General features: G+C 39.5%; 1 protein-coding gene and 1 long non-coding RNA gene across 2 annotated transcripts in view; both read right to left on the reverse strand.

The window, feature by feature from the left end:
• Positions 1-27,003, reverse strand: part of LOC127489508 (uncharacterized) — a 708,234-nt gene that overhangs the window by 328,737 nt on the left and 352,494 nt on the right. The gene's annotated exons all lie outside the window — the stretch shown is intronic.
• Positions 4,459-27,003, reverse strand: part of LOC138847302 (uncharacterized) — a 93,560-nt gene continuing 71,015 nt past the window's right edge. The window contains exon 3 of the long non-coding RNA XR_011385064.1: positions 4,459-4,578. This is a non-coding gene — a long non-coding RNA (uncharacterized lncRNA). The remainder of the gene's footprint in view (positions 4,579-27,003) is intronic.

Below are 27,003 nucleotides of genomic sequence, written 5' to 3' on the forward strand. Positions count from 1 at the left end.
CTCACCCATCTCTGATGACATCTCTCCACCCCATACCAATTTATATCTTTATGAAAGCAATTATTGTAGGGTTATCATAGAAGAGTAACAAAATGTCCTTTCCTGACTGTCTATTTCACTTAACATAATGACTTCAAACTCAGCTTCCATCCAGGGGTTCACTTGCCGAAATGGCTGCAATGGCCAGAGCTGAGCTGATTCAAAGCCAGGAGCCAGAAGCTACTTCAGAGTCTCCCTTTTGGGTGCCAGGGGCCCAAGTACTTGGGGCCATCCTCTTCTTTTTTCCCAGCACATTAGCCAGAGACTGGATCAGAAGTGGAGCAGCTAGGACTCAAACCAGTGCCCAAACGGGATGCCAGGGCTACAGTCCAGGGGTTTAACACTTTGTGCCACAGCACCAGCCCCACCATTTTGTTACCCAGTCTCAAGAGTGGTGACCAGCAGATGGAAACAGGAATTTTCCTCAGATTCAGCTCTTTATCCTGTCATACAGAGATCACTCCCCCCAGTTTCTCACCGGTTTAGAAACTTGGGAGGTACAGTCTAAACCTGGCATGGCACCTAAGCCAGAATGAGGTAGGTGTGTCAGGCTGGACATTGTTGGGAAGATCTAGAAGAGGGTAAAGGGAGTTACACGGTGGTGTCAGGAAGGCTAACACAGTTCTTGGAACTGAGACATCAGATCATTGTGTGTTACAAAGGAAACGAGTGGCGCATGGTTTGCAAAACAAACTCAACACTTAACCTACTCTTTTGGTGACACTCTATCCTACATTCTACTGATTCCTACTGTCATGGCCACACTAATGCTAAGTATTTTATGAAAATACACCATGGGCATTTCTCACCCATCAACTTCCATGCAAGATCTTTTCTCTAATAATTGCCATGGGCACAGAAATGAGAGGACCAAGAACCAAAAAGCCTGAAAGGGAAGCTTAAGAAGTTCATGGTGAACAAGGTTAGCTTTACCTTGGACAGTACCTCTCATCATGGGAAGAAACAGATTCTTCAAACAGCAGAAAATAGTTTGGATCTTAAAAAAATTGGACCTTAAATTGTAAAGTCAAGAAAGTATAGTAAGATTCAAAACATAGGAATTGGTTTCAAATACGGGTTCCCATCTTCCATCTCTCAGACCTCTTAGCACCATAAAACAGATCTTTCACTTCTGCCTCTGGGAAGATGAGAGATCATGTGGGATGGATGAGGATTGAGGTCCTTATCAGCCATTTTCTCCTGTGGCCACACTCCTAGTACTGCTGGTATCCCTTCCTCTGGAGTTGACTGCATCTCAGGCAGCAGCCTTCTCTGCCTTGGTCTACTTAAATGAGAGCAGGTCAAAGTGACTAATGAGCTGTAGAGCACCACAGAAATATACAAGGGCTTTAAAATGTGAAAAATTGGATTAAAGATACATTTATATTTGTGAAAAAGTTTTTGAAATTCATGAAGTTTCTCTCATAATGTGAACTCTCCATGAACTTTTTGAAGCCATCATAAAGTGTGGTCAACACTGTAGACTAATGGGTCAGCTCTGGAGTCATATTGGGTGCAAATATCATACCATTATTTTCTGTGATTTGAACAAATGTGTCTCTGTGCCTCAATTTCCTCTTCCTATAAGATAGGACAATACTAACTGGTGACAATAAGATTAGGTAATTGTCACAACTATAACAATTAAAAAATCTTCAGTAAGTCCTTGTCAAAGTCTAGTACTGGAACTAGTTCTAGAAATAGTTCCTGCAAAACCCTATTTCCTCTTTAATCTCCACACATCTGTGTACTTGGCAAGGGCCTACAGACAGACAGTTTGCATTGCTGTGGCAGCCACATGAACCAAGCAGCAGGCAATTTTTATCTAAAAGAAATTATCATTCCCTGTCCATCCTTACTGGTACACACGGTTGTGTGTCCCAGCACCAGTTTTGAAACATCTTGCCTGTAGAAAAAGCAAAAGCAAAACTGACACCTCAGTCTAACTACAAAATTCCAAGTCAAGAGAACTTCTGGAAGTACATATTTGCATGGAGGACAATGAAAAGATTGATAACTTAAAGAGCAAGATTGCTAGGAGATGGGCTGGGTAATGACCACCATTACATGTACCACTGTCATTTAAGAGGTCAGGAGCTATTTTTATTTTGCAAGTATAAATATTGGGGGCCATGTTATTATTATCTGTATTTTACAGATAAGGAGTTGTCCACGATCATAGAGCTACAAAGAGGCGGGAATCCATGTCACTATAATGTCAGAATCCAAGCTCTTGAGCATTTGATCAATCTCCAGTGCTATTAGAATGATCACACTAGAAGGGTGAAGAACAGGGTTAGAATTAGAGAAGTGTACATGGTACTGTTAGGGTTGAGAAATGTCCACCGCCCCAGGAACGACTCCAAGAGACACTCTCATGCAATCAGCACTGGTAACTATGGGGGCCAATCATGGTCCCCTTCTGCCCACTCTAATGGCCTGCTCGTCTAGGGGCTAGTATTGAGATGGCAGGACCATCAACTGTACAGTGCTGGCCTTTGTCTTCTAGTCAGGGTCTATAACAAAGGACAGAAAGATGCTGTCTAAGCCAAATAGAAACTGACAGAAGGGGCTTGATAATCAGGTGGGCTTTAAAGCCTTGTACGTTAAGAGGCCCAGACCCATCTCTTTACATAGGGTACATCCTAAGGGAGGTGAGAACCTCCTTGGGGAGGGCACCCTGTTGACTTCCATTACCTAGCTGGCCTGGGAGGAGAGCTGGCCAGGTAAAGGCAGGTGGCATCTCTAACAGGAGATTTACAGCTCTGCCTGCAGTGTTGCTCACCCTACTTGGCTGTCCCCTCAGCTGCAGTGGTCACTTGGGAAGCTGGGCTGAGTGAAGGGCTTTTCAGCTTAGAGCCAATGAGATCTGTGGCTCTGACCTGGGCGTCCTTCAACTCCAGGGCAGGTCCATTTCCAGTGATCCAACTCTTGGCAGAGCTGCCAGGGCTCTTCACAAGCTGACTTCTGTTGAAGCCCAGGCTTGCCACGTTGAAAGCCACTGCAGTCGGGTCTCCTTGAGGGCAGATCACTGTACAGAGCAGCCATTAATAGGTCTGCCACCCACTGCTTCTGATGCCTAGCTTTCTTTTCCTCCTGGTTTTTGTTCAAGCAGACCAGAGGATGCAAGTCAAGGGGGTGCTCAAGTCCCATCTCTAATCTTCAGTGGAAGTCTGTAGTCACAGGCATGTTCTGCTGTCGTTTATGTTGAGGCAGACAATGCCCATGAGGAAAACTATTTTGAAAGGGAGGTCTTTCCTGTTTACCTCACTGATGGCGAAGTAAATCTAAGAAATAATAATTTAAGCTCTTATTTTGGCTATGCCATTACAGAAAAATGCTAGCCATCTAGAGAAATGGGGGAGCCAGTCCCAGATCATTTACTGACAATAGCAATAGCACATGAAAACTTAGAAAGCAGATTTAACCATTAGATAACAACCTAAGAAAACATTTACCGGAAGGTCCAATGCCTTTCATAAATATTAATACATATATTTGGAAACATCTCTTAAATATCTAACATGACGTAGCTTGTTTAACCAGCAAATTTAACCTCAGCTAACCATACTTTCTCACAGCTGGTACCTTTAACATGTTATTGGCTTCATCTGGTTACAGAGTCATCCCAAAGCACTGAATACAATACTTGTGGCTGGAAAAATCCCATCAGAACCTATAGGAGGATAGCTAAACAGAACCAACAATGCTTTAGTTTTATGAGCAGCCAATCTGATATATATAAAACTGTAGATGACAAGATTTTAAGTTGCCACATTTAAGATTATAAACTTATTAACCACCAAGAGGCACTTGCTTACTTCACAGTATTTTTCAAAGCACATGTAGATTCTACGAAGTATTTAACTCTTTTAGGCCCCTGGGGCTTTCTCATTAAGATAACCATCGTGTCTAGTAACACAAGATGATTAGACATTTTAACTTTTCACCACTGTATATTTTGACAGTAATTCTGATATAATCCAAATAGCCTAATTAGTTGGTGTCTCTACAAGGTGAGAGACATATGTTCTTTGACAACTTACAAATTGGTCCTTGGAAATTGTCGAAGTTTAAATGTTTGAAATTTCTATTTTTTTGAATGACTCAAGGATGCCACGAAGGCTCAAAATCGAAAATATCTGGTTAACATTCTGTGGCTTCCTCACACCTTCTGTAACTTAAAGCATTTCATCATTTCCATTTTAGTCTAGAGTAAACTATTTATCAGGATGAAGTCATTCTTACAAACCATGTTTTTGAAAATAAACACTTTTTAACCTTTCTTATTAAGCACATATTTTTACACTTGTGATGTTTTTTATCTGCCAATTTTCTTGATTTACATTTTGGAATAATTTTGAGATTCTTAACAGGTTAAGACAGCATTTTTAAATAAGGCAACACATCAAAGTTCAACCTCAATCTCCCAATAGTGGTAGGCACCCCATACCTGGGTGAGATCTTGATCAGCAAAACCCTGGTGCCTTTTCTGGCTTTTTCTGTTCTGGTGTGGAAGGACTCCACCCAGCCTGAGTCCTGCAAACAGTAACAACAGGTATCCTTAGCCTCTGCTGGGTACTAACTTAGCAAAGTCTATCTCTAGGCCGCCAAACAGGCTTCGTCCTGTTCTTCATATTCCTGGTGGCTGTGAGGGCCCCCGTTTGGCATTGCTGCAGGCACAAGTTTAACGTCTCCAAGTTACATTTCTGTCAAGCATGGGGAGCACAGTCATAATACCAGTTGACCAGAACTTCTAAGCCGTTTTCCCCGTGTGAGTGTTTCCATGGAGCTGATGAAGCAGGGAGTAGCCAGGTAATCTGGGACAAAAAGTGTCTGTTGGGAAGAAGCCACCATCCATCCCAGCAGTGACTAACAGCACCTGCTGCCGGCTCCCAGACTGCACCCAGTAAACAGTCAGATACTTGTTCTGGCAGCTGCAAGATGGGTCCCAAGAGTGACTGTGGGCCAGGGGGCTGGGGTGTCCTGGGTGAAAAGCTCAGAGATTAACTTGATTTAGAAAAATTTTAAGTTATTACTACCCCATGCCAACAGGTAGCTGACCTTTCACCCCTCCACTCCCAGCAAAGGGGTGGAGTTAACATACCACAAAACAGAGGGAGTTAAAGTCTAAAATGTCCCCCTTGGTTGCACAAAACAAAAGATAAAAACCTCTGGAACAGGCACTGATCTGGACCGAGATCGCTTCGCCCACCTGGTGAACATGGAGCTGCAGGTTAGGGCCCATTCAGACTCTGTAGCTGCAGGGCCATGGAGCCACAAACACATTTACACCACATACGTACTCTCTTCCATTACAGACACCAGACAGGCACCTGGTAGAGGGGTAACAGAAGCCTCCCCTTCCACACAAAGGCGGGCCTGAGTACAGAGTGCCCCAGGGCAACTTACCGGGTCCCGAAGTCCAGGAGATCTGTCCACTTGCCCCATTTGGTCGGCCATGGGGAGTCAGTCTGGGGGGAATGGGTATGTCTCAGGGAGTTAGGATCCCGAGGAATGAGTTGGGAGGCTTGCCTTCCCACCCTCCACCTGCCATTCCTGGGCCCCAGCTGAGTCCTGCAGGTTGAGGCTCAAAGGGCCAGCTTTGAACACACAGGGGGTTCCAGGCACTTGCTAATGGCACAGCAGGGGTTTCCCTGCTGCCTGTGAAGGGGGAGTGGTGGGATCTGCTGGCCCCTGGGGAGCTGCTTCTTGTACCCTCTCCTGTGCCCCAGCTGCAGGCCCCACAGCCAGGGCTGGGTGGCTGGTAGGGAACAGGGAAAGTCAAATCTTCTTCAGAGTCACCCTGTAAAACAGAATAGAGCAGCGCCAAGGCTGAAGTCTTAGTTTTCTTTACATCTGCTTTGCCGGGACAGTCCTGGATGGCTAAAATCTCCTTGGAAGGCTGTTCCTGAGGGAGTAAAAAGGCTTTAACCAGGAAAGGGAGTTTCTACCAGATCTTGCCAGACCAGGATGTCAAGGGTGCCCTCAGGCGCCCACCCTACTTCAAAGTAGGCCAATCTGCAGAACAAAGGGTGGTTAGTCTCCCTTTCTAAGAGTTGTCTAAGTCTGTATTTACCTTTCTGAAACTCTTGCAATGGGACAAACAGCCAAAAACAAACACCAAAAAGACTCACAAAAAAGGACACTGGACAAAACAAAAGACAAAAATGGACCATTGGCCTCACGCTGCACTGTGAGAGTGACCCACTTCCTTCCTACAGAGTTGGGGAGCCTCGTCCCCTACAGAGTAGACACAGTCTGACCCATGGTTTCAGATAACACAAGGTACAGGAACAGGGAGACAATGACAGAGATCAACACACAATGACCAGTTAGAGTGTCTGTAAGAACCCTAAAATAATACGCAGGCCACACCGGCCTGCCTTACCTACTGAGCTGGCAATACAGATGCAGACTTAACATCTACCCAACAGAAACCCCTGGGCATCCCCAGCCTTCCTTTTTCCTCCTGGGGCATCCCCCAGGGCCATTACCTGTGGCCCCCTGGGCACGTCTGCTGGCCACAGTCAGGGAGGGCTCACGCACCTGCCCCAACAGCTACTACACCAGTGCAATAACTCTCAAAACCAGAAAACTTGAATAGACCTAGAGTGCTCACAGACTACCGGAGTAACAACACAACATAAAATAACAAGAATAGGCGCCTTTACTTACCCTGAGAGATATCCCTTGGAGGCGTCCACAGGCAGCAGACCAGATCTCCCTGGGGCCTCCAAATGTTAGGGTCGAGAAATGTCCACCACCCCAGGACACACTCATGCAATCAGCAAGGGGTTTATTCAAACCAGCATGCTGGAGCTCTCTGAACACCCAGGAACAGAGCAGCCGCCAGAAGTCAAGGGTCAGGGTTTTTGTAGGGTTTTCAGAGACATTCCACACATTATGGTGCCATTTAGCAAATCTTCTCACACCAAGGGAAGCTCATTAGCAAATCACCTCACACCTCACGGGGAAACTCAGAGCACATGAAGGGAGTTCAAAGGACATCTCCTGCAAGGGTTCCACAGCTTTGGCCCCTTATCCTCACACAGGTGCAGCTGTAAAGATAAGGAACCCAAACTATACAACCCCCGCACCACAGGGTTTCAGCTTTGGGGAAGGAGGTTTGGGCCTGCAATTTTCTAGCTGAATTCTTCAGTACATTGTTGAGATAACACTGTCTGATTGGGATTCACCCAGGTGGAATCTGGTGAGCTAAGACTGCACAGTTGTATATGGATTTTACTCTCAGAGCTAAATGAATTTCCCAAAGATATTTACACCTGGAAACATCTGATTCACTTCATGCTATTCTTACTTTGAGTGGGCAAAGCCCTACAGGTAGACTAGAAAGAAAGCAAAGGGACCAGTCATGGAATAGTAGGCAAAGACTGAAGATGACTAGGTTCAGGTGATGGTGAGAATATTTGGAAGATATTGGTAAAACACGTAGATTTTGGCTATATTCCTTTTAACAACAGAACTCAGGACAAGTCACTTCACTTCCTTGAATCTCATTCCTTACATGTGAAGTGGTTTCACGTTATCTACTTTGGTTTATTGGGAGAGGCTAATGCCATCAGGTAAATTATCCAAATCTCTTGTAAGCTGTCAAGTTTTAATTGAGAGTCAATATTATTGATTTCAATATCTGATTCTCAGGCTATTTTTAAGATACCAAAGCCCCCTCCTATTTGGATTTAAAAAGCTGATGTTCACAGCAAGCACCTGGTAGCTGTCTTCAAAATTTGAGAATCAAAATCAAGTGTTTAATGCCTATGAAATTTTATCAGACACTGCCTTTTGTAATGCCTTCCCCCAGGATTTCATAAAAAATACCAGGCATCTGGGAAATAAAACCAACTTTTACATTATGGTTCTAGTGTCATGGTGTTTATCCCATGCAAGTGCCATCTCAGAACAGAGAATTCTGTCCCCTTCATATCCTGTTTTGCACACACAGCTGCAAAGAAGAATACACAAAATCAGCCACAGAGATACAAGCACCATCTCTCTGGATGAGGACCAGCCAGTTGGAAAGGAATAGGCCAGTTTATGTCAGGGTGGCTTGATGGTATCCTTGTATTAGAAGCTAGTGTCCAAATGTGCTCTGGTACTTCTGGGGTTTGCAGCAGAACATCTGGGTGGGAATCCAGGCACCGATTCTCAGCAGTTGTGTGATCTTATGTGAATCCCTTAAAAATTGGGAGATGTTTTTACATCTGAAAACAGGCTCTACTACCTCCTGCATAATTAGGTCATGGTGAAGATTAAATGAGCAAGTGTACATGTAGGATATAGCAGGATATATGCACAGCATAACACTACATACCTGGCAGCATTTCTGCTCGTATTGGACCAGAAACTGCCTCTTTATAATTCTTTCTGCTGAATGGTACTTCTTACTGCTGGCTCAGCAAAGAATAGCTTTACCTTCTCTCCTATGTGAGAGCTCTTAAAAAGCATCTGCCTGCAGTGCCATTATTCCATATGGAAGCTGTGGGGAGCAACTGGGAGCAACTTGGACTAGACTAAGTTACTGGAATTAAGACTTATTCTATGCATCTGCTCTCCCACAATATGGCGCTGAGAAGGGAGAAACAGCTTCTACACAGCTGCCTCCAGTTCAACCAATAAGCAGCAGGACCTGCTCCTGATTGGAGGAGAGCAGTGTACTCGGCATGTGGGTAGCAAAGTTGGGATTCGTGGAAGAGGACTATAAAGGAGGAGAGAGACAACATGCACCAGGAACACCTGAGGAACCCCTGTGCAGCCCCCGAGAGAGCCGGCTGGCGGTGTGCCGCTCCCCCGCGGAAGTGGGGAAAGTGGCAGGGGGAACCGCCCTTCCACGGAGGTGGAAGGGACCATAGCCAACCCTGAAAGAACCAGCAGCAAACCCGGGAAGGGCTGAGCAGACGAAAGAACGGCGCAGGGTCCTGTGTCGTTCCTCCACGAAGAGGGGGAGCGACATAATGGTGCTGTGACTCGGATATGAAGCCTAGGCAGGGTTTAGTGTCGTTCCTCCATGAAGAGGGGGAGCGACACAAGCCAGTTAGATTCCTGGCTATTCCACTTCTAATCTAGCCTCTTCCTAATGTGCCTGGGAAAGCAGTGGAAGATGACCCAAATCCTTCTGCCCATGCACCCATGTGGGAGACCCAGAAGGATCTCCTAATTCCTGGCCTTGGCTTAGCTCAGCTCTGAACACTATGGCCATTTTGGGAGTAAACCACTGAATGGGAGATTCTCTCTCTCTCTCTCTCTTACTCTATATATCTATCTTTCAAATAAACAAATATTTAAAAGATATTTGAATATGAGGCTCCAAGATGGAAGAATAGTAACAGGGTGGTCTGATTTAAGCTAGGCAAAACTAATATTTAAAAACAGGGTATAAAATACACTCTCAGGATAAACCAGCAGGGAAACTGCAGTGGGAGATACTGAAAAAGTAGTAGAAATGGTGTGGACCCATGCTGAAAGAGCAGACATGCAATAAAAGACCCACAAGCTTACATTCAAACTAGGTGAGAGCTGACTCCATGGATGCATGATGCTGCTGATACAGCAGGAGGGAGTGCTTAGTGAATGGCATCTTTTAGAGTCCCACCCAGATCCTCTAGAGGGGTGGGGGGAAGCAGACCTCTATGTGGTACTATCCCCTCCCCCACCCCACTACAACAGACATACAGCCAGCGTGGGAGGCCTATGCCACTTTTGGACACAAGCAGGTAGTGGCTGCCCCAGCTCCTGTGTGAACTCCCAGAAATTACTGGGATAACCTTCTATATCTAACTGGCTAGGGCAACCACAGTGATTCAGGAGAAACCAAGGGAAAAAGACCCCTCCATGCCAGTTACACCCACCTGGCAATGGGGGGAGGAAGGAGAGCCATCCCTACAGAAGGGAAGTACCACATGGTGGACTCTCCTATGTTTGCAGCACAATTGTGAAATGAGCAGAGCTGTGGTGGTACTTTGAGCACCTGTGAACCACAGATCAGGAGACAAAAACCCGCATTCCCTACAGACATCAAATCTGATTCAATCCAGTGAACTAGATCTCACACAAACAGTGGCTCTGGGAACACCTTAATTTCCTGGCAGAGAGAACTGCCTAGTGGGGCTGAATGGCCCCACTGGCACTCCATGACCCTCAGAACCCTGGGAGCTGAGATTGAGAAAACACTGTGACTGCTTAAGAGGATGCAGGGTGTTACTGGATTCTAGGCAGCCACAGAGTGTTTCTACACACTCTCAGGGCTCCTGGGTTGCCTAGAGTAGCTGATAGCAGAGGGAAACATGTTCTCAGGAAAGACTCCACAGATCATATGTGCATTTCTTACAATGGGTGCAGATGAGAAATGAGCATACTGGGGACTAACAGTTGTTCCTCAGCTGAGAGAAGGGCTGGTCACACTAATAGTGGTAATCAATCCTCTCCATCCTGTTAACCAGAGAAAGGCTAACATGCTCAACTTAGATTTCCCTGGATACTTGCCCCATCCTGGAGATCTGAACAGAGCTCCATAGCCACACCCATCACACACCATCTGTTATTCACTGAAAGTGTAGAATCCCAATAAGCCCTCGAGGCACAGATCAAAGATAAAAGCCACCAAACAAAAATATCTACAAATGCCTAAAAATAAAGGCAAAAGTTCAAGAAACAATAATACGGAAGACACTATGAGCCCCACAAAGGAAGAGTACAACATTTCAATATTAAATGTGAAGATGAAGAGGTTGAGGAATGCTTGAAATGGAATTTAAAAAATAAATGAATGCTAGAAATGAAGAACACAATAGATCAAATAAACAATGCAATGGAATTTCTTAACAACAGAGTTGGTGAGACAGAAGAAAGAATATCCAAGCAAGATGATAAAACTGGAAATTTGGCTGGTGCCACGGCTCACGAGGCTAATCCTCTGCCTGCAGTGCCAGCACTTCAGGTTCTAGTCCGGTTGGGGCGCTGGTTCTGTCCCAGTTGCTCCTCTTCCAGTCCAGCTCTCTGCTGTAGCCCGGGAAGGCAGAGGAGGATGGCCCAAGTGCTTGGGCCCTGCACCCGCATAGGGAGACCAGGAGGAAGCACCTGGCTCCTGGCTTCAGATCGGCACAGCACACCAGCTGCAGCGGCCATTGGGGGGTGAACCTTGCCCTCTGTCTCTCTCTCACTAACACTGCCTGTCAAAAATAAAAAATAAAAACTGGAAATTTTACAGTCAGACCAAAAATAGCAAGAAGAAATTAGAAAACTACAAAACTGTGTTGGAGATCTACGGGATACTATCAAAAGATCCAAATATGAGTCTTAGGAGTGCATGAGGTGTGGAAAGAAAGAAAGGACTAGAAGGCTTACTTAGTAAAATAATTATAGGAAATTTGCCTAACTTGAAAAAAGAAAGGAATTTCCAAGTACAAGAAGCACATAGAACTTGCAGCAGATATGACTAGAAAAGATCTTCACCACAACACATACTAATCAAACTTTCCATGGTAAGGCATAAAGAAAAGATTCTAACCTGTACATGAGAAGACCACTAGGTAACTTTGTAGGACCCCAAAAGCGGTGTCCTTTTGTGACGACCCCAGAAACACAGACTCCAGACCAGACGATGCAAAAGGCAGGAGGCAATTTTATTTCATTTGCGCAAATGGGCCCTCTACTGCTGCAAGCAGCGAGCAAGAGAGAGGAGCTCCGAGCAGCTATCTCACACAGCTTTTAAGGGGCAAAACCACAAAATTAACATACCTTAGGGTGGCGTAAGTTTATTGGGTAACTACAATGGGAGGAGGTCGTCGAGGAGGAGGAGAAACGGGGGCTACGTGCCCTACGTGTCTAAGCTTGGACAAGGGGAGGTTGTCCTTGAAGAGCAGAAAGGGGTGGCTACGTGCCCTACGTGCCTCACGGTTTCTTTGTTAAACTTGAACAAGCACAGGGGAGGGGGCTTAGGTGCATACCAGGATGTTCTGTAGCCCTTATCTCTGGGTAGTAGCCCTTATCTCTGGGTAGTAGCTATCTGCTTTCTCTGTGAACTTAGTTTACTCCCCATTTCCCAGGACTGTTTTATTAAGGCCATTTTTTTTATGGCGGCTCTTGGCTCCTTTCAACTTGCTGATCTCCAATTAGACTCACAACTGACTTCTCACCAGAAACCCTACAGACTAGAAGACAATGGCAAGATATAGTCCAAATCTTAAGAGAGAGAAAAAAAAAAAACTGTCGACCTAGATTACTATACTCTGCAAAGTTCTCATTTATAAATGAAGGTGAAACAAAGACCTTCCATAACAAGCAGAAATTGAAAGAATTTGTCACCACTCATCCAGCATTACAAAAGATGCTTAAGGATGTACTACACACAAAAATACAGAAAGAAAGCCAGCACCGTGAAGAATGCAAAGACAGAAAATCCCTCAGTAAAAGAACAAAAGGACTCCAAAGCCAACAATAAGAACATTTGCAGACAAATGGCAAGGTCAGGTAGTTACTTATGAATAGTTACCATACATGTAAATGGTCTCAACTCTCTAGCTAAAAGGTACAGACTGACTGAATTGATTTAAAAAAATCCATCTCTTTGCTAACTACCAGAAAAACACCTCATCAGCAAAGATATATGTAGAATGAAAGTGGAAAGTTGGAATAAATACTCCATGCTAATGGGGAAAAAAGGGCAGGCATAACCATCCTAATATCAGACAAAATAAACTTTAACACAAAAACTGTTAGAAGAGACAAAGAAGGGGTCTATTTAATGATCAAGAGATCAATATAACAGGAATATGTGACAATAATAAACGTATATGGACCCAAATACAGGGCACCTGTCTAACTGAAAGAACTATTAATGGATCTAAAGGGAGACATTGATTCCAATACAATAGTAATGAGGGTTTCATCAACAATGGGGAACTTCCATCTCACTTTCATCACTGGATAGATCAACCAGACAGAAACTCAACAAAGAAACAACAGAGATAATTGGCACAATGGACCAATTGGACCTAACTGATACCTATAGAACTTTTCACCCACAGTGGAGGCATACACATTCTTCTCAGCAGTGTGCAGAACTTTCTTTAGGATAAACCAAATACTAGAAAGACCATAAAGCAAGTCTCAATGCACTCAAAAAAATCAATATCATACCATGTACCTTCTTTGATCACAATACACTGAAGCTCAAAATGAACAACTAAGAATCTCAAGAACATATGCAAATACATAGAGACTGAACAGTATGCTCCTAAACAAACAGGGGGTCCCAAAAGAAATAAAAAAAAATTCTGAAAAAAAATGAAGATGACTGTACCGCATATCAAAACTTATGTGATTTAGAAAAAGCATTGTTAATAAGGAAGTTTATAACAATTAGTGCATACATAAAGTAACTGGAGTTTCTCCAAATAACTGAGCTCTCAATGCATCCTAAGGACCTTTAGAAAAAAACAAACCCCAAATTACTAGGAATAAATAAATAAAATTGAAACAAAAAAAAAACAATATGAAAGATCAATGAAATGAAGAGCTGGGTTTCTGAAAAAGTAAGAAAAATAGACACACCATTGACCATACTAATCAAAAAAGAAGAAGATCCAAATCAACATAATCAGAGATGAAAAAGGAAATGTAACAACCGAGACCACAGAAATAAAAATAATCATCAGGAATTCCTATAAAGATCTGTATGCCAACAAATCAGGAAACCTTCCTGGATTCTTATTGCCCACTTAAATTGAACCCTGTAGACAAGGAACATCTAAACAGACCAATAACCCAAATGGATATTGAATGAGTAATAAAGACCCTCCAACAAAAAAAGCTCAGGTCCGGACAGCTTCACTGCTGAATTCTACCAGACATTTAAAGAACTAATCCCAATCCTTCTCAAGCTATTCAAAATAGCTGAAAGAGGGAATCCTTCCAAACTCCTTCAATGAAGGCTGCATCATCTTAATACCTGAGCCAAAAAGCCATGACAGAGAAAGAGAACTATAGACCAATATCCCTGATGTATATAGATGCAAGAATCCTCAACAAAATACTAGAAAATTGAATCCAACAACACATCAGAAAGATCATTCACCCGGACCAAGTGGGATTTATCGCTGGTATGCAGGATGATCCAACATCCAAAAATCAATGCAGCTGATAAACCACATTAACAAACTGAAGACCAAAACCCACACAATTATGTTGATAGATGCAGAGAAAGCTTTCAACAAAAATTAAACGCAGTCTTTTGATGAAAACTTTAAGCGAATTGGGTGAAGAAGGAACATTCCACAACATAATCAAAGCGATTTATAACAAATGCATGGGGGGGGCGGCGCCACGGCTCACTAGGCTAATCCTCCACCTGTGGCGCTGGCACACTGGATTCTAGTCCCGATTGGGGCAACGGATTCTGTCCCCATTGCTCCTCTTCCTGTCCAGGGGAGTGTAGTGGAGGATGGCCCAAGTGCTTGGGCCCTGCACCCACATGGGAGACCAGGAGAAGCACCTGGCTCCTGGCTTTGGATCAGCGTGGTGTGCCAGCTGCAGCGGCCATTGGGAGGTGAACCAATGGAAAAGGAAGACCTTTCTCTCTGTCTCTCTCTCTCTCACTGTCCACTCTGCCTGTCAAAAAAAAAAAAAAAGGCATAGGGCACAAGCTACTGAATGGGGAAAAATTGGAGGCATTCCCATTAAGATCTGGAACAAAAAAAGGATGTCAGCTCTCACCACTGCTGTAAAATATAGTCATGGACATTTTAGCTAGAGCCATCAGGCAGGAATAAAAGAAATCAAAGGCATACAAATAGGGAAAGAAGTCAAACTATCCCTATTTTCTTTTTTTTTTTTTTACTTTATTTGATAGGTAGAGTTATAGACAGTGAAAGAGAGACAGAGAAAGGTCTCCCTTCCGTTGGTTCACTCTCCAAATGGCTGCTATGGCCAGCACTGTGCTGATCCGAAGTCAGGAGCCAGGTGCTTCCTCCTGGTTTCCCATGTGAGTGCCAGAGCCCAAGCACTTGGGCCATCCTCCACTGCCCTCCTGGACCACAGCAGAGGGCTGGACTGGAAGAGGAGCAACTGGGACTAGAATCCGGCGCCCATATGGGATGCTGGCACTGCAGGCGGAGGATTAACCAAGTGAGCCATGGTGCCGGCCCTCTATCGCTATTTTCTGATGACATTACTCTTTATATAGGGAATCCAAAAGACTACATGAAGAGAATATTGAAACTGATATAAGAGTTTGGTAAAGCAGCTGCATATAAAATCAAAACATAAAAATGAATAGACTTTGTATACATAGACAATGCCATACCTGAGAAAGAATTTCTAAGGTCAATCCCATTCACAATAGCTATAAAAAGTTAAATACTTTGGAGTAAATTTAATCAAGGACACCAAAGATCTTTGCAATTAAAATTACAAAACATTAAAGAATGAAATTGAAGAAGACATAAAGAAGTGGAAAAATTTTCCATGTTCGTGGAATGGAGGAATCAACATCTTCAAAATATCCATACTACTGAAAACAATTTATAGATTCAATGTAATCTCAATCAAAATAGCAACAACATTATTCTCACAATTTCTATAGAAAAACTGATGCTAAAATTCATATGGAAATGCAAGAGATCCTGAATAGCTACAGCAATCTTAAACAACAAAAACAAAGCTGGAGGCATTACAATACCAGAACTAAGGCATACTACAGGGCAGTTATAATCAAAAGAGCCTGGTACTGCCACAGAAACATCCATTTAGACCAACGGAGCAGAACTGAAAACACAGAAATAAGACATGCATCTACAATCAACTTACCTTTGACAAAGGAGCAAAAGGATTTTATAATCCTGGAGCCAAGACAGTCTCTTCAACAAATGGTGCTGGGAAAATTGGTTCTCCACATGCAGAAATAGGAAGCAAGACTCCTGTCTTACACCTTACTCAAAGATCCACTCAAAATGAATCAGAGACCTAAATCTATAATGTGATACCATCAAATTTCTTGAGAACAATGAGGAAACCCTACAAGACATCTGCATAGGAAAAGACTTCTTGGAAAGGACTCCATAAGCACAGGCAATCAAAGCTAAAATTAACTAGTGGGATTGCATCAAATGGAGAAGCTTCAGCAGTACAAAAGAAACAACAAAGTGAAGAGGCAACCAACAGAATGGGGAAAAAATTGCAAAAAATGCAACTCACAAAGGACTAACTTCCAGATACTATAAAGAGCTCAAGAAACTCAACAACTACAAAACAAACAATACAATTAAGAAAAGGGCAAATGACTTGAACAGACATTTTGCAAGAGAGGAAATTCAAATGGCCCATAGACACATAAAAAAATGCTCAGGATTGCTAGGCATCAGTGAAACGTGTCGCTCCCCGTCTTCGTGGGGGAATGACACAGGACCCTGCGCTGTTCTTTTGTCTGCTCGGCCCTCCCCGGGTTTGCTGCTGGTTCTTCCCGGGTTGGCTACCGACCCTTCCACCTCCGTGGAAGGGTGGTTCCCCCTGCCACATTCCCCACTTCCGTGGGGGAGTGGCACACCGCCGGCCAGCTCTCTCGGGGGCTGCACAGGTGTTCCTCAGGTGTTCCTGGTGCATGTTGTCTCTCTCCTCCTTTATAGTCCTCTTCCACCAATCCCAACTCTGCTACCCACATGCCGAGTATGCTGCTCTCTTCCAATCAGGAGCAGGTCCTACAGTTTATTGGTTGAACTGGAGGCAGCTGTGTAGAAGCTGTTTCTCCCTTCTCAGCGCCATATTGTGGGAGAGCAGATGCATAGAATAGGTCTTAATTCAAGTAACTTAGTCTAGTCTGAGTTGCTCCCAGTTGCTCCCCACAGAAACGCAAATCAAAAGCACAGTGAGCGTTCACCTTCCCCACGTCAGAATGGCTTACATATGGAAATCAATAAACAACAAATTCTGGCAAGGATGTAGGGAGAAGGGTACCTTAATCCACTGTTGGTAGGAATGTAAACTAGTTAAGCCACTATGGACTATGGTATGGAGATATCTCATATAGTTCAATATAGAACTACCAAATGATCCAGTTATCCCACTCCTGGATATTTATCCAAGGGAAATGAAACCAGCGTTTTAGAGAGTTGCATATATGTTCTTGTTCATTTCAGCTCAATTTATAATAGCTCAGATATGGAATCAACCCATATGCACATCAACTGAAGGCTGAATAAAAATTATGATATTTATACAGCACTATGGAGTAATACACTGTGGTAATAAACATAAAATCTTGTCATTTGCAATAAAATGATGTAACTGGAACAATTTTGCTTAGTGAAATAAGCCAGTCAAAAAAGACAAATACTATACTGACTCCCTGATATGTGGTAACTAATAGAGTATTTAAAATGTAATCTGTAGGATTGAAACTGACACTTTGAGATGTATTGATTTTGAACAATGTTTTTCTTGTTTGTTTTTGTTCTTTTATTTTTCATACTAATCATTTAGCTGTCTACTTAGCATAGGGCTAATCTTATAAGAATTAATTGAAATTAATTTCTGTAAAAAATAAGAATGGTAAACGAAGAGGGAGGATGAAGAAAGGTTAGAGTATGGGTGGGAGGGACATAGAGAGGGAAGAAGCATCCTGTTCCCAAATATGTATATATTAAATGCATGAAGTTGTATTCCTTATACAAAATTTAAAAAATTAAAGAAAATCAATTGTGATATCCTTAATCAATTATAAAGTCATAAATCAATATTATGATATCATAATCAACTAGGATATGATGAACCACCATCATTATATCATAAACCTAACATTGTGATGCCATAATAAATTGTGAATTCACAAAAACATTGTGACATCATAAATCTGTCATTATCAAATCATAATGAAGTGTGATGTCATAAATCACCATTGTGACATCACACTAGTTGTGGTATCATAAAACCCATTGTTACCTCATAAATTAATATTTTCAGAATAACTAATCATTGTGATGTCATAAACCAGCTGCTATGATGTCAAAATTAATTGTAAATTCATAAATTCATTATAGTTTTCTAAACTACAATGGTGACACTTAACTGTGCTGCCATAACCCAATGTTGTGATGCCATAAATGACCATTGTGTGTTATCAGTTGTGATGGCATAAGCTACTATGAAGTTATAATCAATCACAGATAATGAAAGCCATAGTGATATTCATATACCAGCTTTGTGATGTCATTAATGTATAATTTTGTAATGTCATAAAGCAATTATTGTGTTGCCATAATACATTTTGAAGCAATAAAATACATTGAAACATTACAAAGTTCACTGTGGTGTCATTAAACTATCATTGGGATGTCAAAGTTTAAATATGATGACATAAAACTGAAATTATGATGTTATGATTGATTGTGATGTCATAAAAATATTATGAAATCATAAGCTACCATTGTTTCATAATCAATTGTGATGTCATAAAACACCTGTGCTGTCATAATCAATTGGGATATGACCATTGTAATGTCATAAATCCACAATTGTGATATCATAATGCAGAATCACCAAAAGTGTTGTGACATCATAAACCAGATGTCCATTAACTGAAGACTGGATAAAAAAGTATGGTATATATGCACTATGAAATAATACACCATGTTCATAAAAATGAAATCTTATCATTTGCAACAAAATGGATATAACTGGAAACCATTTTATTTAATGAAATAAGCCAATCACAAAAGGACAAATACAATACTGCCTCTCTGATCTGTGGTAACTAACAAAGTACTTAAAATGTAATCTATGAGTGAAGCTGAAACTTTGAGATTTATTGATTTTGAAAAGCCCTTGCCTTGACTGTTGAGGAACAATATTTTTCTTCTTGGTTTCTTTTTGTTCTTTACTCTTTTATGCTTCATACTAATCAGTTAACTCTCTACTTAGTGTAGGGCTAATCTTATGAGTATAACAATTAATAAAATTAATCTCTATCAAAATAAGAATGGGAAAGGAAGAGGGAGGAGGAAGAAAGGTTAGGGTATGGATGGGAGGAATGTAGGGAGGGGGGAAGCATAATGTTCCCAAATCTGTATATATGAAACATATGAAGTTTTATTTTTTAAACAAAATCTAAAAAATATAAAATAAAATCAATGCTGACATTATGAATCAATTGTAAAGTCATAAATCAATACTGTGATATCATAAAAATCCTTATGATGTCATAATCAACTTGGATAAAATAAAATACCATCATAATGTCATAAACCTACAGTTGTGATGGCATAATAAGTTGTAAATTCACAAAAATATTGTGAACTCATAAATCTATCATTATAAAGCCATAGTAAAGTGTGATATCATAAACCACCATTGTGACATCATACTAGGTGTGTATCATAAAATAATTTTGACCTCATAAACTAATATTGTGTCACCATAAACCAATCATTGTGATGTCATAAACTCACAAATCAAAGTCATAAATTCATCACAGTGTCATAAACTCACAATTGTGACATCTTAATTTTGATGCCATAAACCATTGCTGTGATGCCATAAATGACCATTGTGATGTTACAATCAGTTGTGATGGCATAAGCTACTACTATGAAGATATAATCAATCATGAGATCATAAAAGCCACAGTGATAATCATATACCAGCATTGTGATGTCATTAATGTACAACTGTGATGTCATAAAATATTATTGTGTCACCATAATGCTTTTTGAAGTAATAAGAAACAGTTTGACATTACCAAGTTAACTGTGGTGTCATTAAACCACCATTGGGATATCATAAAGTTCAAATGTGATGTCAGAAAACTGTGATTTTGATGTTATGATTGTGATTTCATAAAAATATTTTTAATTCTTAAGCTACCATTGTTTCATCATTAATTTTGATGTCATAAAACACTTGTGGTGTCATAATCAATTTGGATATGATAAACCATCATTGTAATGTCATAGATCCACCATTGTGATATCATAATGCAGATTCATCAAAACCAATGTGACATCATAAACTTACCATTGCAAAGTCATAATCAATTTTGATGTCATAAAGCACAATTATGATGTAACAAACTTTGTTGCCATAAAACCATTGTGATGTCATAACCAATATTGTGATTATATAATAAGCCACTGTGCTTTTATAGAGCTACATCATCATGTAACAATTATGATCTGGTAAAAATCCTTGTGATGTCATAATCTACTGTAATGGGATAAAACACCATTGTTATATCATAAACTTCTTATAAATTATGAACTCACAAAAGCCTCTGAGATCATAAATGACAATTATGATGTCATAATCAATTGTGAATTTTGAAACCACTATTATGATGTAAAAATCAGTTAAGATATGAAAAGACTCATCATGTTATATACCAATATTCTGATGCCATAAAAGTACCATAATGATGTCATACACTAACCATTGTGTTGTCATAATAAATTATGGAGTCAAACTATTGGGACAGCATAAACCAATGATTCTGATCAATTGCAACATCAATTGTGATGTCATAGAACTCCATTGTGATGTCCTGAATATGTCATTATGATGTTATACTGAATTGTGAAGCCACAAAATCCATTGAGAGGCCAAATCAATTGTGATGATATAAAATAACATTGTGTGTCATAACCTACTGTTTGTTTATTCAAAAGGCAGAGTTACAGAGACAGAAGGAGAGACAAAGAAAGATCTTTCATCTGTTGGTTCCCTCTCCAAATGGCCACAAAACTGGATTTATCCCAGGCTGAAGCCAGAAGCCAGGAAATTCTTTCAAGTCTCCCACGTGGTTGTAGGGGTGCAGGGACCTGGGCCATTGTCCACTGATTCTCCTTGTACATTAGCAGGGAGCTTGATTGGAACTGGAGCATCCAAGACTCAAACCAGTGCCCATATGGGATGCCAGAACTACAGGAAGAGGTGTAACTTGCTACACCATAGCACTGGTCCCAAACTACCAGCGTTACATACTAAAAATACTTGTGTTGTTAGAAAGAAGTGACATGTCATAAGCAACCCCTGTGATATCATAAACCTTCTTGTGACATAAAAGTATGGTTTACAAAATTATAATGAATGATGTTATCATGAATTTTGATGTCATAATCTAATGTGGGATAACAAAAATCACTGTGATGTTATATGGCATTGTATATGTCCTAATCAATTATGATATCAAAAATTGTTGTGAATCATAAATCTACCACTGTAATGTAATAATTATGTGGGTGTCATAAAGCAGTGTCATGTCATAATTGTGATGTCATTAAATCTATTGTGATGCCATATACCAATCTTTTGATGACATAAAATTATTGTGATAACATAAATCTACTATTGTGATATAATTTTGATGTTACAAGAATCATTGTGATGACACAAGCCAGAATTTATGCCACAATCTAGCATTTTTATGTTAAATATATACCATTGTGATGCAACAATCATGAACTGATTAAAACTGTGATGCATAAATACACACAGTGATGTCATTTATAATGATGTCATAAGCTATCATAATGTTATAGTTCTGTTGGTGTCATAATATCATTGCTTAATCAATTGGGATTTCATGAGCCACCATTATGATTTTATAATGAATTGTGCTATCATAAAAATAATATTTAAGTAAAAAATCTAATGCAGTTGCATAAAAATCCATTGCAATTTCATAAAGCTACAGCTATTATGTCATCAATAGTTATGTAACAACTTTGGTGACATAATCCATCAAGATGTGATAAACCACCATTTCATATTATAAACCTAACATGGTAATATACTCATTTATGAAATCACAAAACATTGTGATATCATAACCTAATTGTGATGTCATAATCAATTATGTTTAAAAACTTGTGATATCATAAAACAATATGGTAATGACATAAAACATTGTGCTATCGGAAGCCTACCAATATAAGTTACAATAAGTTGTGATTCTGGCTTCATACACATAACATTGTGATGTCACAATCAATTGTGATGTCATATGTTATCACTGTGATACCATAAACCACCATGGCAAGGTCCCAATGAATAGTGATGCCATAAACCACCATTATGATTTAAATTGTGATCTCATAAAACCATTGTGATTTCATAAACCAATATTTGATTCCATAAAAAATCATTGTGATGTCATGGTTAATTGTAAAGTGGCGCTCACTGTCTTCGTGGAGGAATGACACAGGACCCTGCGCTGTTCTTTTGTCTGCTCGGCCCTCCCCGGGTTTGCTGCTGGTTCTTCCCGGGTTGGCTACCATCCCTTCTACCTCCGTGGAAGGGCGGTTCCCCCTAGCCACTTTCCCCACTTCCGCGGGGGAGCGGCACACCGCCGGCCGGCCGGCTCTCTCGGGGGCTGCACAGGTGTTCCTTCAGATAGATGTTCCTGGTGCATGTTGTCTCTCTCCTCCTTTATAGTCCTCTTCCACCAATCCCAACTCTGCTACCCACATGCCGAGTATGCTGCTCTCCTCCAATCAGGAGCAGGTCCTACAGTTTATTGGTTGAACTGGAGGCAGCTGTGTAGAAGCTGTTTCTCCCTTCTCAGCGCCATATTGTGGGAGAGCAGATGCATAGAATAAGTCTTAATTCCAGTAACTTAGTCTAGTCTGAAGTGCTCCCCAAAGTAAAGTAATTATATAAATTGTAAAGTTATATCAATTGTGACATTATACACCTATCATTGTGACATCATACAGTTCTGATATCTTAAATTGTAGCATCACAAAACGAATTTAGAATTAGTAGCTATTTTGATGGCATTACAAGCATAAATCTACTATTGTAATGTCATAATCACTTGTGATGTAGTAAACACCCATGTGAGGTCAATATCAATTTTGTGATATGAGGTCAATATCAATACTGTGATGTCATAAATCAATATCGTGATGCTGTAACTCTACAATGTTATATCATAACACAACCATTGTGTTATCATAATCATCTATGAAATCACAAAAACAACTGTGATTTCATAAACCTGACTGTAATGTCACAATTTTGATGTCATAAGCCACCATTTTGATATAAAAAGTGATTCTTATGTCTTAAAACCATTGTGATATCATAAGCCTTCTATTGTGATTTCAAAAATTAACCAATGTGTTTTCATAAGCAATTGTGATGTCATAAAACAATTTGCTTGCCATAAATGTATCAAAGAAATGTCATAAAACTACCATAGTGATGTTATAATCTACCATTGCATAATCAATTTTATTTTGAACCATTATTATGATGGCATAAGCCAACTACTATGATGTCATAAGTAATCTATCATAGATATTATTTTCATATAATCAATTCTGATGTCATAAAATGAATTTTGTAGTGAAAATCTATTGTGATGATATAAAAATCATTGTGATGTCATAAAGTTACCATTGTTATAATCAATGGTGATTGTTGCAAGAAACCCCATGATGTCATAATGAACTGGGGTGTGATAAACCATTATGATATAATAAGTCTACCATTGTGATAACATAGTCAATTGTGAGGTCATAACACAGCATAGTCAATTTGAGATCATAAACTTAGCATTGTGACTTAATTATCAATTTTTATGTCACAGAATACCATTATGGTATTATCATAAATTGTGATGTCACAGAAATCACTGTGATGTAACAACCCCATATTTTAATGACATAAAACCAGCATGTTGTTGTAAAGTTACCATTGTTATGTCACAATTAATTGGAATTTTGTAAAACATGTGATGTTATAATTAGTGGAGATGTAATAATCCACCATTGTGATATAATAAAGCTACCATTTAATGTCATAATCAACTGTGAAATTATAAAACAATTATAACATCATAAGTTGAACTTTGTGACATCATAATCAAGCTGCCATAAACGACCCTTATTATATTATAATCAATTGTGATGTAAAATCTATGGGGATGTCATAAACCAATATTTTACATAAAAGTCGATGGTGATGTTCTAAAGCTACCATTATTTTGTCATAATCAATAGCAATGTCACAAAAATCATATGTCATAATCAACTGAAATGTTCAAACCACGATTGAACGATTGTGAGCCCAACAATCATTGTGATGTAAACCTACCATTTTGGAATACTAATGAGTTGTTATGTCATAAACCACTATTGTGATATCATCATCTATTTTTATGTCATAAACCAATACTGTGATGCTATAAAACAGCCATTGTGATTTTGTAAACCAACTGCTCTGATGTTGTTATCAATTATGAAGAGATGAAATCATTGTGAGATTACAAATCTACTGATGTGGTGTTATTATCAATTGTGATATCATGAGCATTGTGATGCCATGAATGTTGTGATATCATAAACCATCATAGTGTTATAATGATGATGTTACAAAAATAATTCTGTCATATAGCAATATCCTGATGCTATGAATGTACCATTTTTGTTATAAAGCAAGCATTGTGTTGCCATAATTTTGAAGTTCTAAAATGATTTTTTACATCATAAACATATAATCATATGTGGTGTTATAATATACCACCATGTTGTCATAAATCCAGATTGTACCCTCATACTCAATTTTGAAGTCATAAAATAATTGTGATTAGCCAGCCACTGTGTTGTTATAATCATTAGTGATGTCATAAGCTTCCATTGTGATGTCATAAAACTGTGATATCATAGCACCTGCTATCAACATTATATAATAATCCATGTTGATGGCATAAAAACTTGTTAGGATGTAATCCACAGGGATTGATAAACCACCATTGTTGTATCATAAACCTACAATTGTGATGTAATCATCACTTTTGGAGTCACAAAAACCACTGTGATGTCTTAACTAATTGATGTCATAAATAATCATTGTAATATCTTAATAAATTATAATGTCATAAAACCATTATGATGTCATAAACCTACTGTTCTGATTTCATAAATTAAGGTGTCATAAACAACTGTGATCATGTTATAATCAATTATGATATCTCAAAACTATTGTGATGTTATAAATCAATATTGTGATGACAGACAGAACAATACATTGTGTTGCCATAAATCTACCATTGTTATGCCATGATTAATTGTGAATTTGTAAAAAGCCTTGTGATGTAATCAAGTGCAATTAATAATTAATAAATAATATTAATATTAATCATCAATAAATAATATTAATTAATAAATATTATTAATAAATAATAATATTTATGAATAAATGATATAACATTTATAATATAAATGATAGCATTATAAAGCTATCATTGTGATGTTATAATCAATTGTGATGTCTTAAAAACTTTATTAGAAAGCTACTATTGTCAAGTCATAATTAATTGTGATAGCATAAAAACACTGATATTATAAAGCTACCATGTCATGTCATAATAAATCATAATGTAAAAATTTTATAATCAACTGAGATGTGATAATTCATCAATATTATATATAAAGCTAACATTTTGATATAATAATCAATTCTGATATGGTAAACCACCATTGTGATATTATAATAAGTTGTGATGTAGTGAAAAATATGGTGATATAATAAACCAATATTATTATGGAATAAACCAAAATACGTCAGATCAAATTGTGATGTTATGACCAACTGTGAAGTCATAAAAATTATTGTGATGCCATAAAACTATAATTGTGAAGATAATCAGTTGTGATGTCATAAACCACTATTATCATTTTATAAATAATTGTGATGTCTTGAAAGCATTATGATGACATATGCCAATATTGTGGTAACATACACATGAAATTGTGATTTCACAAACCAACCATTGTATTCACATTATGAATTTTTCCATCTTGACACCAAAAACTTATCATTGTGATGTCATAATCTATAGCAATATCACAAGTCACTATTGTGATATTGTTAAACTCAATTGTGATGTGAAAAGCAATTATGATGTCCTAAACTACACTGTTGTGTCATAATCCATTGTGATATTGCCAAAACCATTGTGATGTCATTATCAATTGGGATGTCAAAAACTACCCTTGTGATATTATGAACCTCAGGATAATTTAATATGTTACCAGGGGAGAAATATCACATTTTGGGTAATTTAAATATGAGATTATTTTTTTATGTTTTTGACAGGCAGAGTAGACAGTGAGAGAGAGAGAGACAGAGAGAAAGGTCTTCCTTTAGCTGTTGGTTCACCCCACAATGGCCGCTGCAGCCAGCACACCGCGCTGATCCAAAGCCAGGAGCCAGGTGCTTCTCCTGGTTTCCCATGCAGGTGCAGGGCCCAAGAACCTGGGCCATCCTCCACTGCACTCCCTGGCCACAGCAGAGAGCTGGCCTGGAAGAGGAGCAACCGGGACAGAATCTGGCACCCCGACCGGGACTAGAACCTGGTGTGCCAGCACCGCAGGTGGAGGATTAGCCTAGTGAGCCGTGGCACCGGCCTAAATATGAGTTTTATAAAACACAGCAGAAGTTACATTTCAGAAAACTTGAGTGTAAGTCACATAAAATGGCATACAATTTTGAAGACTTTGGTTGTTCTGTCTCTTTCAATCAATATCTATAGCCAATTTTTCATAGAAAGAACATTCATTGTTTACCACAACATGAAAACAGTTTTTTTCTTCTGAAGAGTGTCTTATTTCAAAATGATTTCAAAATTCAAAAATTTCAAAACCATTTCAAAAATGGTTTCCAGTTGCATCCATTTCATTTTGAAAGACAAGATTTCATTCTTTTTATTGCTGAGTAATATTTTAATATTCCATAGTGTATACAAAGCACATTTTCTTTCTCCAATTATCAGATGATAGTCATCTGGATTGATTCCATATCTTAGTTATTGTGAATTGAACTGCAATAAACAAGGGGTACAGGTAACTCTTTCATATACTGATTTCATTTTGTTTGGATAAATTCCCAGGAGTGACACGACTGGAACATATGGTAGATCTATTTTCAGCTTTCTGAGGAATTGCCATTCTCTAT

The sequence above is a fragment of the Oryctolagus cuniculus genome, chromosome 20, assembly GCF_964237555.1.
Source record: "Oryctolagus cuniculus chromosome 20, mOryCun1.1, whole genome shotgun sequence".
Classification (NCBI taxonomy): Eukaryota; Metazoa; Chordata; class Mammalia; order Lagomorpha; family Leporidae; genus Oryctolagus; species Oryctolagus cuniculus.